This window comes from Mustela erminea, chromosome 1 (genome assembly GCF_009829155.1).
Source record: "Mustela erminea isolate mMusErm1 chromosome 1, mMusErm1.Pri, whole genome shotgun sequence".
Taxonomy (NCBI): Eukaryota; Metazoa; Chordata; class Mammalia; order Carnivora; family Mustelidae; genus Mustela; species Mustela erminea.
The window spans coordinates 32,679,005-32,693,125 of NC_045614.1; the positions used below are offsets into that span (position 1 = coordinate 32,679,005).

At 42.0% G+C, this 14,121-nt stretch overlaps 1 protein-coding gene and 1 long non-coding RNA gene across 6 annotated transcripts in view; one reads left to right on the forward strand and one right to left on the reverse strand.

Annotated features, from left to right (window-relative positions):
* Nucleotides 1–14,121, reverse strand: part of ADAMTS9 (ADAM metallopeptidase with thrombospondin type 1 motif 9) — a 165,753-nt gene that overhangs the window by 56,461 nt on the left and 95,171 nt on the right. The window lies entirely within an intron of this gene.
* Nucleotides 1,741–12,291, forward strand: LOC116579297. Of its 3 annotated transcripts, none has more exons than XR_004281212.1 (4): nucleotides 1,741–2,290; nucleotides 2,979–7,680; nucleotides 8,141–8,262; nucleotides 9,483–10,972. It is a non-coding gene; the product is annotated as an uncharacterized LOC116579297 (long non-coding RNA). The 3 variants fall into 3 exon arrangements; XR_004281213.1 differs by lacking the exon at nucleotides 1,741–2,290 and adding an exon at nucleotides 10,979–12,291 and having other exon boundaries at nucleotides 2,297–7,680; nucleotides 9,483–9,713; XR_004281208.1 differs by lacking the exon at nucleotides 1,741–2,290 and having other exon boundaries at nucleotides 2,297–7,680.

Genomic DNA, 14,121 nt, shown 5'->3' on the forward strand with positions numbered 1-14,121 from the left:
TAAAATCTGGTTAACATCTAGATTCACTGCCTTCTACCTATTCCTATGTGCCTTTTTCTTATTTGGGGATTTGAATGGAACCAACTTGGAAAAAAAGAATGCAATACTTCAGCATGACTCACCACCCATATAATTTGCCTGAAATTAAGATCTAAAAGTGATAAGGAAATTCTCAAGGTAACTAATCATGAAAACCACTTTTCATTTCATGCTTTCTAACTCACCAATGAAGAGAAGCAGCTGCTTGTAGAAATTTTCATATCTAACAGGTTCATTAGTGAGTCTTTTAGGATTTCCTAAAGAAGTTGTCATTTTGATAATCAAATAAACACAGGTTGCAGCTCTTATATGCTGAGGGAAATTTTCATCTGATCATTTCCAGCCTTTTCCAGGCACTGACTTCTGCATCGATGTGAGTCCCTAAGATACGACAGTTAAATTCGGCGCATTACCTCGCGGGGGCGATTTATTGGCTCCCTCTCTGAGGGTTCTTGGTCGGGGCAATGTGTAAGTCCTCAGATGTCAAGTCCTACCTGGAAAGCAGGCTGCAGCAAGGATGCGAGGCTGGCAGCCAAGGTCCAGGACAGCCTTTGCCAATGCCAGGGATGAATGAAGTCAGTATGCAGGAGAATCCTAGGATCAGGGGAGGCGAAACCAGCCGGCACACACTCTCCCTCCCAAGCCAGGACGTAGCCTGGGGGATCAGAGCGCCAAACGTGGCTCCCTGTGGCGGCTGGTAAACCATGTGGACTTGCCACGGAGGAAAAAGACAGGGGCTGCCACTCACCCGTGTTTATGTACTGCCCTCCACGCTAGAGGCAGCCAGGAGAAAATTATGGAAGTGAAAGTACGCGTGAAATCTGTAGCAGTCTTAGAAGTGTGCTAGAAACCAAACGTCCCCTTTTCCTAAAAGTCGCCAAGAAAGAAGCACCCAGGATCTGACCCACAGTGTGAATGCTGAACTGATTTGGCACAAGTTATTTAGATTCAAAAAGGCCACCCTCGGACCACTCTTTCGGCTGGGACGGAACTACTGGAAATCACACCAGCTACCTTCTATTGAACCCTTACTAAGAATGACAAACTAAGCTGAAGGACACTGGCTTCTGTCATTTCATCCCAACAGCAACCTTGTGACTTAGAAACTATAGGGCTCCTTTTTCCAGATCAGGAAAGCCAAAGAGGTGACATTACTTGCTCAGGGTCACAAAGCCAGGAGGCAGCAGAGTTAGTCCCGGGCTCCAGGACCACTGCCTTCTTCCTTAAACGACCCAGAAGAAAGGGCTTGGTTAAGAAAACAAGCTGTCCACCTCAGCAGACCCAAGACAACAACAAAAAGCAAGGACCTCAAAGACATGTCTCTCAAGACTATTCTAGAAGCCTCTGCTTCCTCAGTCCCTCAGGAAGACAGTACCTGTACAACGTCAGTGTTTCTGACCTTAACTACTTTCTTCACGGCATCTTTAACACCCAGGGAAGAAAGATGATTAGAGTGTAAATATACAATCACATAAATAAAGGGCCAGATCTTCCCTTGGCTGTGGCCACACCCTCATTTTTCCTGGCCATTTTTCAGCGTTTCTTTACCCTATGGGGCCTGCCTGGTGCCACACGGCGAGTGACGGCTTCTGTTCCCTGGTGAATGGCTCTTTGCATGGACATGAATGGAAGGCCACGGGCTGTCGATGTGGGCCTGCCAATTCACTGAGGACTCATCTCTCAAATGTCTGAGCTGTAAGACATCTCAAAGATGGTTTAGTCCTTCTATTTATCTTCTAAATTCAACACTAGAGAAAAGGAGACACGGCACCTCACAGTCACAGAGCAAGGAAGGAGTAAAGGCTGGCTTAGGATGCAGAGAATAGGATCCCCCTGGGGACTTGTGGCCAAGTACTGGTGTTCTTCCCGTGGCTCAGGAACCATGGCTGTGGTGGACATGCATAAGTGGTGGCCAAGCTCCCTGCCTGTCTCCATCTTGCTCTAAAACGCAGCATTGCCAAGTCACAGTCTGGCACACCCAGGCTGACATGCCGTCTGCCATTTTATTCTGGGGCCACCTGGGGCAAATTAACCTCTCTCAACTCAGATTTGTAGTCTGTAAAATGGGGACCCCAGCACTGCCTACACCCAACAGAGTCACGTCACGGGGAAGTGGGACACTGCATAGAGCCAGAGCTCTTGGTGTTCTGGGCGAATAGTGTAAAAACCAATACCCATTCACAAACACCACTACTACCATTTTCTATTCAGCAGAGTCTTTTAGGATATCTCCCAACACGTAGGTAGAAAGGTGAGTAATTTTTTTTTTTTTTTAAAATCTATGTTAACTAATGGAGTCCCTGAGATTAGCATTCTCCCATGGGCGTTTGCTGAGTGAAGAAGGGAACTTGGGTCAAATCCCACTTGTGAGCAGGTGAAGAGTTTTTCTTTCCAAAGGCCACAGAGCAATCCACAGAGCAGACATAAATGTGGAAGCCTCCTCCTCTTCTGTAATGTCCTTTCCACTTTTTCCAACTATTACTTATTAATATGGTCTCCCTGGCCACAGAAGACAGGAAGACAGTAAGAAAAAGAAAGACCCCACATCTGAATGCCATGGCTTTTTTTTTTATTCCACCATTTCCTGCTCATACATATTATCTCAAGAGCTACTTATGTTTCTCATTCGCTTCTTGTGAGGTTATCCCTTTAATGGCCCGAAACACAACCTCCATACCGGTGACCACTATCACTGAACGGCCATGCCCTCCCTTCCCTGCTCTGCTCAGCTCTGCCTTGGCAGTGGTCACAGTCCTTTGTGACCTGCTGGGTGTGAGCACAGTGAGGGCTTCTCACAACACAAGAATGGCTCCGGATGGGGGTATTGGGGAACCAGAATGACTGGGGCGGGAGAGAGAGTTCTGCCAGGAAACAAGGGCTGTGACTTCAGGGCGTAAAGCCAATGTTGACAGGTCTGCCTGATGGCTGTTTATGTCCAGGACCACCATGGCACTTATTACCATGAAAAGGAGCTGAGAAAGCAGGAGATTGGCAGGGAACACCAGGGAAGAAAGCAGATGCGGGAGTCACGGTCATCCTAGCCGGATGGGGCATGAGTCCACGCTTCCATCCCTGTCGCCCCCAAGACCGACAGCCTTTGCAGTATGACAAAGGTCTAAGACTGTGGGAGAAAAGGCACTCAGACTCACATGTCAGAACTTGGAGCATGCCTGGAGGCTGCTGTCAATACGACAGCCAAGTAGGTGGTCCTGTAATACGCCTTGCACAGGGGATGCTGGGGCCAGGCCAACACGGGGACGCAGTAGGAAGGGCTCGTGCCCTCCACCTCCCATCCCCCCCAAGAACGATGAGGCACAGGGCTCTCCAGCTGCCCCCTCCCCATCTCATAATGAAACAACTTCATATGAGAGGAGGGGACGTGATATTCACATTAAATAGAACAGCCTATGAAATGAGCTACATGAACTGGGAAACCCAAATGGAGGTTCTTTTTGTTCTTTTGTTCTGTGAGAATGTTAAATACTATGATGTTTCTCCCCATTAAGACAAAAACCGAAGACCGAGACAATCTGCTAGAGCAACACCTGGTGAATTTTATCATGGCCACCACCAGTGGTGCCCCCAGGAACCTGAGGCCTAGTACATTCCCTGGCCCTGGGGTCCCTAACAGGCCCTCTGATTCCCCATTTCCAAGCACACTGCCTATTCTGATTCTTTGTAAACTGTCTTCAGCAGAATAATGAGATGGGCATCTTTCAGGAGAGAGGTGAAAATGGTACAAGCCTACTCTGTGCTTGCTTGCCACGGGATTTTTCATGAAGGTGGTCTGGAAGACAGGGGGATAGTGGGTGAGATATTTGTGCCAGGATCCTTACTCTCAGCTGTTGCAAAGGTGAGTGACCAAGTGCCCGAGTAATTGGTGGGAAAGTTATGGCTGAGGGATGGGTGACCAGAACTTCATGGCACTCTGAAGGAAGACCATGACTGAGGCTGCCTGGAGAGGTCATTGTGCTAGAAGATGGCAATGTTCAGGGACACCCCCTCATGACTTATGCTAATGTCACCGATGGTCAGGAACAGACCTGGGAAGCTGAAGTCACCTTTGGGAATGCTTTCATTGAAAAGCAAGCCATGCAGGTTCTCTCTGGACTTTCATCTACCCAACCTGTGTCTAGCCCTTAAACCCCTTACTCTTCCCAAAGAACTGGTCTACCTTTCAGTCATTGAAAAGACACCAGGGCAAAGTTCATGTAATTGCCTCTTCCAGTCTGGCTTTCTCTAATTAGCTGGACCATCCTCCATTGGCTTGGTGTGAAAGGAACATCTTTACATGCCAACATGTCAGACATTCTTACACTGAAAAAGTCTACAACTTTTTTTGGGAGGAAGTAGTTTATGTAGTTAGTTTGCTTTTGGGTAGATGTGAATACTACTGAAAAGCTGAGATGTGCATACATATCTGAGTCTGTATCCAGAGAAATAGATCTCAGCAGGAGGGAAAAAGCTTATCTTAACCATTATTAAATTACATGCTTATCCTCCAACTTTACATTGCTCTATTGGGAATTCAGATAGGACCAATTCACTGGCCACAGGCACTATTCATCCTTGTGGCTTTTCTTGTCTTCCCCTCCTGCTCACCAATTCGTTAAAGAAACAGCTCAAAATGCCACTGTGAAAGGATGAGACAAAAAGTCAAATCAGCTAAAATGTAAATGGCGAGAACATGAAACACTTGGCATTCAAAGGGGCTAAAATTAAGTTGATGGTTATGGCTGAATTTAAATTATTCCTACACTATTTGGAGATCTACTCAAGGAAACCCAAGGTTTGGGACAGAAGGAGGTGGTTGTTATGAATTTAGTTTTGGAATCATTCAGACTGGGTTTGACCAGTACTATCTCTTCTCTTGTGATTCTAAGCTGCAAAACCAGTATCAAGCCTGAGATTTTGTAATTATAGAGTGAATCTGACAGAAATAAATCATTGCCACCACCCTATACACTCTATACAAACTAGCCACCACAAATCTCTCCATTAAGTGGGGTAATTGGGTTACCCAAGTGTTAGGATCAGGTTGTGTTGAGAAAGACCTATTTTTCTTAGTCCAGCAGACTTCTCCTTAAAAATCTACCAATTCTCATCATACCAGGATGTTGTATCATTGTATCACGGGACGGGGGAAGCCAGGTCCTTTCAGGAGCACTGGTTGGGGAATTCTGGGTGACCAAGCCTAATTTCTGAGTTCCTTTGAAAACGATTTAAAACCAAGTGAATTGTTAAAATTGTTCTGTTTAAAAATACAAACATTCAGCTACCTCAGACTTTGATAAGTAAAATAAACAAAACCGGAAACCTGGCTGAAAACCCTTAGAAAACACTCAGATACTAAGGACTCAACTTCAGTGGTTTAAAAAGCAGAGGAGAGTAAACTGATTTCCACTTGGGCAAGAGCTTGTTTCTTTCATGTGTCCCAAATCAAAATCAGTATTTTTAGAATATTGGAAAGCCCTACAAGAGAGGGAGTGGGAAAGCAAGGAGCTTGGGAGTCAGGTCTGGCTTCAAGAATTACTGACCATATGATGCTGGGTAACTTACTTGCCTTCTGACAGCTCAGTTTTCCTACCTGCATAATGGACATAGTATGGTTGATTTTGCAAAGACTTTATGAGGACTAGTAATAATGCATATAAAGCATTAGGCCCAGGGCTTGGCTCGTTGAAATGTTCAGTAAATGGGGGTCTTCGCTGTTATTTCTCCAATTCCAAATTACATAATTATAATTAGGTTTATAATTCAGATTATAATTAGGTAAAAGGCAAAAAGCAATTTCTAATTTTTAATGCTTTTTACCTAGTTAGTCCATTGCAAATTCAAGTTTCCAGTTAAATCTGGAAGGTGCCACTCAACTTGCTTTTTGGAGAACCATCTCTTCTAAATTGGGCGCCAGCATACTTATTCTAAAAACATTTTTTCTGGTCCTCCATCAAAAAAAAAAACTTTAGACACTGGGGGACAAATCCAAATTTCATTAGTACTTAGGTCCGACCACAAAACTTCTGAGGTTGATTACAGTCTCTTGGGGGCTTTTGCTTGCTTTTCCTCTACTGATGAGCTTCTCTGGACCAAAAGTTTTGGAGTCACCACTAGTGTTCATGGGGCCATCATTAGTGACCTTCTGGGAAGAGAAGTATTGAGACTGAGATACATCATCTCAAATGTTCTCTGATCCCCCTTCTCAGAGTTGAGCCTGCTGTTCTGGGGTCAGATCTGGATGTGCCCTGTGGAGGCTGCAGTTGGTAAATATATAGCATTTGCCTCCTGCTGAAGCAAGAAAACATTTGGAAAGCAGAAAAGGAAAGGTAGGGAGAGGCAGAGCTTCAGAAACTTTCTTCCTCAGAAATCCATGTACTGAAAAGTCAATTTAATGCCACACGTCTGGAGAAACTGATCACCTGTGTGTGACTTTCTCATAAGGACTAAAAAAACCAGTGGGAAATAATTGACAGAATTGATGGTGAAAACTGATGATCTCTACACCATAACAGTTTATCTTCCCAGAAAGGAACAATTTGATAACCTTAAAGACTTCTCTGACTTAAAAAAAATGGGAATTTGATATCAAACACATTTGGGAAATACTGCAGACTATACCTACCTAATACTCATTAGACTATGGAAAGAAAAGTTCTGGGGCAGGAAATCCATAGAACTAGAGGGAGGAGGTGATGTTCCCCTGTAGGGGATGTGGCTATGTTTGAAGACATTTTTGGTTATTACGACCCAGGGGATATACTATTGGCAATCCAGTGGGTAGAGGTTAAGGCTGCTGCTAAACATCTTCCAAGGCACAGACCACCTCCCCCAGTTAAGAATTACCTGATCTCATATGTCAACAGTGTTGAGACTGGGATATCCTGATTCATACCTTTTTATAACCCAAGAAATACTTGCTGTATCACTGCCTTAGTCTCTAGTCAAAAATCCAATCTGCTACTTCCCTGATAAAATGCACACTAGGGATTCATCCTATTTTTTAAAAAAATATCTGAAGGAAAACTTAAATATTCAACTCTGACACCAATTCCTCGATCTAGCTGGACCATTACATACACGCATTCTATCATGGATGAGGGAAACATGGACTGCTTGAAACACAAGCCAAAAAAGCAACAAATACATACGACCTATCAGGCTGTTACAATTTTAAAGCATGAACACGTTGGAGTAGCCCTTGTTTTCTAGAAGCGCCCATCCTCAATTGATGCCCTTCTTTCTAAAGTTGGTCACTCTTGCTGAACTTGCCGTGCAGAATGTCTGTGGATTATACTGGACACATTTGTATACATCTGTAACAACCTCCCCATTCCCCCTCCAGAAAAAGGATGAGGGATACTGATTGTGGATTTGCAAATTCAGTCTGGTGAGGCAACTTTGAGATCTCATACTTTCAGCTCAGCCTTGAAAATCTTAGACTGACCTTGATGGCTTCCTGGAATCCCACATAATATTTAATGGGAAATTCAATTCTGCGGAGAGAACTGTTTTCTGATAGCTAAACAGCATCGTTCCATGGGGCTTGTAACTGTGACCTCAACTTTGACTTTTGATTAGGAATCCTCCTCCTCACCAGATGTCTCTTAAGGCTTTCTCAACCTTGGCACTATTTCAACATTTTGGGTGAGATACTTCTTTGCTGTTAGAGGCTATGCCGTGCATTGTAAGATGCTAATTGACATCCCTGGCTTCCATCCATTAGAATTCAGTAGCAGTGCTAACCTATCTATGACACTTGTCCCAAGACACTGCCTAATGTCCACTGGGGCGGGGGGGGGGGGAGGGTAAAAATCGCTCCCAATTGAAAACCACTGAATTATCCTAAGGTTTTCAGAAAGTTCAACAAGCTCTCAAAACTGAATTGATTTTAACTAACTTGAGGGGGGAGGGCAGGAGAGCTTTGTTTGGTGGCTGGAAGCGGTAAAGGGCCTTCTGAACATCAGTCCAAGAAGATCAAGGTCTCAGACTAAAAGGGTTGGGAAGTCCTGGTCTCTAGAGAACGGGACATGTACAACGTGCCCCTGAACCCCATACACAGCAATGAAGATCTCAAAGACAATGAACAAACATCCTTTCCTCACAGCACCTCCTCCCTGACATCATGTCCCTGACCCACCACCACTAAGGGGTTCCCGGATATTTCACAGCTGATGACGAGAGGGAAATCATGATCTCACCAACAGAGTTCAAACTGCAATGAAATACGTGAGTTGGTTGGTTGAAGGCTTTTTATTAAGTGCAAGGAAAATAAACAACACATATTTTTGGGGGGGAAAAATAAGCAAAAAAAAAAAAAAAGCTCTTAGTTTTCAAAGGAATCTGGGCTTTACTGGGGAGCAGTAGATTAAAAAAAAAAAAAAAAAAAGGTGAGTCTGCATACAGCCAAGTATTTACTGGAATCTACTGGCAAGGCTTGCAATGGAAGTCTGGATTTCCCTGGGAAAAGGGGAGCAAAAAAACCCTACATCATTCCCCAGGGTCTTTCATTTTAGCTGCATGGGTGGGAGGGGGCTGAGGGAGGAAGGGAAATGGGGACAAGGAGAAGAGAAAGTCATGGGAAATGAGCCAGTGAAAAACTAGCAAAGATTCTGTTTCTGCTGAGCCCGGGCTGTAGCCCTCACTTTTATTATGATGTGATAGTGTAAATCTGAGATTAAAAACAGCTTCCTAAAATATGTCAGAATTTTTAAAGTCCTGAAATAAATCCAGACCTAACTTCACTTCCTTGGAAGTAAAATACATCCTCTGAACCTATTTATGTTTCTTTAAGAAATTTTAACAATAACTTATTTTAAAATATAACAAACCTACAGAAAAATTGCAAGATCATCACAAAGAATTTCCTTATCCTGGTCTTCCAACTGGCAACATTTTGCCACACTTGCTCATTCCTCCCTCCCTATATAATAATGGTGTATATGTATATATGAGTGACTTGTAGACATAATGTCTCACCATCTCTAAAACTCTAGTTTCCCCAAATCAAGGACACTCTCCTACATAAATACCATATAACTCCCCAAGTCAGGAAGTCACTATTGATACACCACCGACATCCAATCCTCTCTTTCTTTTTAATTATTCCCTCATACAGATTAGCACTTTATTTTCCATATTTCTAGGCCAATGCAATTAGGATTTCAGCTCCTAAGTCGCTAGGCCCATTCATTCACTCAACCATCCATTAATTCATTCATTTTAGTATTGCTTATTTTACACCCACTTTGAGTAAGGCAACAAGCTTAAATAGTGGGCCTGTTCAGCCCAAAGGAAATGAAGGTTTAGGGTGATTAAATAAGTGATTTGGTTAATAGATTTTTCACTTGAAATGTGGTGACTATTTCTTCCTTTGCTTTACCTAAGAAGAAGAAAGCAAACCTGCTGTTTTTTTTCCATTATATTTTCCTTCTCTTTATTTCACACAGTTCCCAAACCATAGCCAAGTCTTGTCCTACACCTGCCATGTGGACGGAGGAATACAGGGGACAATGACGGCTGAAAACAGGAACAGAACCCAAAGCTGTAGACTGTCCTACCAATGGGAGCAGAGGAGACTCAGTGTTGCCCAAAGAAGAGCTTAGTTTTAGCTCAAGAAACAGTTTGGAAGACATCTCATTGCATTTGATGACTTTTATTTCAAACAAAGAGCTTTCAGTGTGAGCTCACTTTTTAATAAATTTTAATTGCATTATTCACTTGTAGGGTAGCAGATTATGTTCTACAGCAAACCTTATCACCACAAACATCGGCAAATCTCCTAATTGGCTTTAGCAAAATCTGATCTATTGTCCCGATTATCTACCGATCCACTGAACAAAGAAAACACTTAGATTTATTACTCCAAGATATTTCATTTCTCTTTGTATATTAAAATGTCAGACATATCACCAGTAAGTGTTTATTAATAAGGGGATACTTTTTTTTCTCAAAATCTTCTAAAAACACAAATTTTGTTCTTTACTTGGTTTTAATTTAAAGAGAAACAATTTTCTCATATCCCTCCCTTTAGAGCTCTGAAGCAAAACTTGAAAATGGCTCAGGAATTCCAGAATGTTTCAAGTAGCTACAATTTGGGAGAGCAGAAAATCTTAAATTTCCTCTTTCCACAGAGGTTGCATTTTACCACTTCACCAACTAAAGAGTAAATGAGAGGATTCTATCTTGGGTCAAACCTAGGGCTTGAAAGTCAGAAAATCCCAGGTTCAAGTCCCTTCTCAACAGTGTGACCTAGACCCAACCAGTTAACTTCTCTGATGGTGCTAATTTCTTCAAGTAGAGAGGATTAAATTAGAAAACACGGGTGAATTGCTTTGTGTAATTCCTAGCAAAAAGTAAATGCTCCAAAATGTAAGTGATTGTTATAATAATAATAAAAAAAAATCAAAGCCTTCCCAATAATCATGGGAAGAAGTACCATTTCTTTCCAAAATTAAGTGAAGGAAAAAAAACAGCTCTTTTGTGGATAACTGAAGCTACCTGTTCATCCACTTTCTGTGATACTGAGAATTGTTTTACTTTTCTCCCAGTTCATTGCGCAGTCAACCTGAGAGTGAACATAACAAATTAATCAGCACTTTTAAAAAAGAGACCACCAGAATGGTTTCAAGTTTAATTCAGATGTCACCCTCAAGGAAAAAATAACAATAACAGCTATCCGGCCACTGGAAAAGAGTATCGATGACATCATCACTCGATCTGCACCCGTTTTGTTGCATACATTTTAAGTTCAAGGGGGTGTCCCTGTGGGCCATGAATGTGAATAAGTCCATAAGGGCTTTCTTAACACTGGGAAGGCTAAGTACTGCCAAGCTAAATGATGAGAATCACAGTGATGGAGGAGACATTGCCTCAACCCCGATTCTTCCAAAGTGTCTTTCAAACACAGCCCCTTAAAGTTAATCTCCCCAACCTTTACCTACAGGGCTCAGTGAAGAATATGAAAAGCTGCCTTCCTGAAACTTCCTTCAAAGAGGGAATGATCTCCTGGAATTCAAGCTTCTACAAGGTGACTACCTGGTGTTTCCCATTTTTGTCTTCTCCTAAAAAGCATCAATCAAGCCTTGCCCTTTCAGCCCACTGAACACATAAACACTCTTTCTCCTTAACTGAACTTACTGCCACGATGAACTTGAACTCTAAGACGCACAAGAGGAGAGTTGTTTTAACAGCTGCTTTTACACGGAGGCCCTGGAGTTACTACTCTCAAGACAGCTGGTTCTGATAAGCCTCTCTTTGCACTGTCCTGTTTTTTCTAATGCCCAGCTGTCAGAGAACACCCCCTGCAGTGCTCCAAAACAAAGGCACAAAGCAGAAGAAAGGCAGGAGAATGGTACTCACTTGGATATAAGGGATATCCTACTTAGGGACCCTTTTTACAAGCTGGCATAGGGTTTTTCTCTCCAGTTTACTTTAATAAGTTTAGAAATTTCTTGGCTAGTTGAATATTAATTGCTTAAGATGCACTGTTGTCTGAGGTTGCCCTGTCCAATATGGTAGCCACCAGCTACAGGTGGCTATTTAAATTTAGAGTAATTAAAATTAAATACAATGTAAAGTGCGGTCTCCCTGTTGCCCTTAGCCATATTTCAAGGGCTTTGTATTAGCCACATGGGTCTAGTAGCTTCCATAGTGGAAAGCAAAAATAGAAAACATTTCCATCATTGTAGAAACTTACTGGATTGCATTGGCCAAGGCATATCCCCTTTCTAATAGGAGAAAGGGGATGCAGATCTGCCTACAAATAATGGTTTTGTAGGCTCGGCCTGTATTGATTACTTTCCATACTACTTCCTGTACACTTTTTTTTTTTTTTTTTTTGGCTGCCAATGTTCCATTTTATAAATTCTTGGAAAGGGTAGTTGTGGTCTTTAAAACCACCCATGAAAATGATCCCACTTTGGAGGAAATAAAACAACAAGAAGCAAAGGTGGTGGCATGGCAATCCACACATTCCAGGTCTTTTTATTGGTAATCCTTAAATAACACAGGGGGAAATGAGCCTCAGCCAGGACTTCCCACACAGGTATGGAGGCTGAGAACCCTCGCAGGGAGAGATGGAAAGCCAGGCCCTCTGCTTATCCTGGCTCTCAGATCATTGAACTCATGTCTGGGTTATGATGTAAGGGTGAATAGAAGCACATTCTCTGATAGGAGGTTTTGTCACTGGGGCGCCTGGGTGGCTCAGTGGTTAAAGCCTCTGCTTCGGCTCAGGTCATGATCCCAGGGTCCTGGGATCGAGCCTCACATCGGGCTCTCTGCTCAGCAGGGAGCCTGCCTCCTCCTCCTCTCTCTTTCTGCCTGCCTCTCTGCCTACTTGTGGTCTGTCTGTCAAATAAATAAAAATCTTAAAAAAAAAAAAAAAAAATAAAAATAAAAATTTAAAAGTTCCAGGCCACCAGCCACAGAGCACTTATCCCTGAAAATGATTATGCAATCGTATATTTAAAAGGAAAGGTAGGAATGATAATTTTTATTTAGTGAACAAAGATCATTAGTAACCATGAGTGTTCCTCTAAGAACAATCTCTTATTTTTATCTTTATGATTGTAATGAGGCTTCTGGGAAAACAGTGTCAGTTCTTTATTTACACATGTAATTGCTTTTATTTGTTTAATACCATATTTTCTCCTTCTCTACCTGAATGTATAGTTGACTTGTTCACTGTTGTATCCTTAGCACCTAGAATAATGCCTGGCTCACGGTAGACGTGTAAAAAGTATTTGCTGAAAAATAAATGATGACCACCTCCCCCCCTTCTAAAGAAATGTTGACGCCTTCTCCATAAAATAAATCTTCTGCGACTGCCTCTACTAATCAGGATTCCCTCCCAACCAATTAGACGTGGACTCAATCTCTACCTCCCACTCCACATTCCAAAATTCCCATTCCTTTCTGTTCCAGGAGGACAACTCGCTGACGTGAGTTCATGAGAGGACCTACACTCCTCCTCAGGGTCTAATAACCTTCCTTTCCCTGCTTCCCCCACCTTTGGACTTGTAAAAACTGCAAAAATAGAAATCTGCCACACTACCATGATATCAGCTGTCAGGAGGCAGGAACAGAGTCTCCCTTAGGCATACAGTCACCAGAAACAATGAAAAACAAACAAACAAACAAAACCAACTAAGTTTTATCTCCAATGAGATAGGTGCAGGCCAGTGTTTTGCTTGTTCTGATTTAAAAAAAAAACCCAACAACTTATTTTTAATACTCTATTATGATAGAGTCAAATAGTATATTTATTTCTTTTTTTTTAAAAGGCACTAGCAGGATATCTAAGATGTGTCTTCATTATTAGAAAAAATCTTATGTTTATTAAAAATGCATAGGCATTTTGTGTGATATTCCTTATGGTCAAAAATCTTTACATCATCCTCCTAATCTGGCTAAAGTGATAACATTAAAATGAAACAAGAGATGTTTTGCCATTCCCAAAATTTAACCAGTTGTTTGAAGTGTTTATAATCACTGGTTATGGGAATTTACCAATAAAGAAATAAATTTGGATTTTCTGTGGCTGGAGTCAAATGGCTAATGCCAATATTAGCTAAATAATGTTGAGGCTGATGAAGTCCGAGTTGTAGGTATACCTTTTATTGAATATCAACAGGAATTTAGAGAACTCATTCTGAATATGGGTTATTTCTATCCCATGAAGCAGGATTAATGTAGTCAGTATACTGACACTGACATTTTATTATAGTAAATGATCACTCAGTCAAAAGGATTCATAAAAGCACCCCCTTCGTGGGGTAACATGGCGGCTAAATATAGTGTGTGTTTGCTTAACTTGGCTTTGTATGTAGTAAATATTCTTTAAAAGTTAGCTATCATTATCTGCTTTGGAGAAGTTATCTGATTTCACACCTCATATAAACCTCAAACTCACATGGGGACTCCCTGATTTTGGTCCTTTTAACCCTCAGTTACCATTCTAAACCACATACAAATGGGAGTCTCAGTAGGGGCATGCATGGAACCAAGAGGCGACAGGGGTCATCTTTACAAATTTTTACAAATTTTTTCAAAACTGTAGGCTCTCTTAAAACTTACACGTTTACTGCG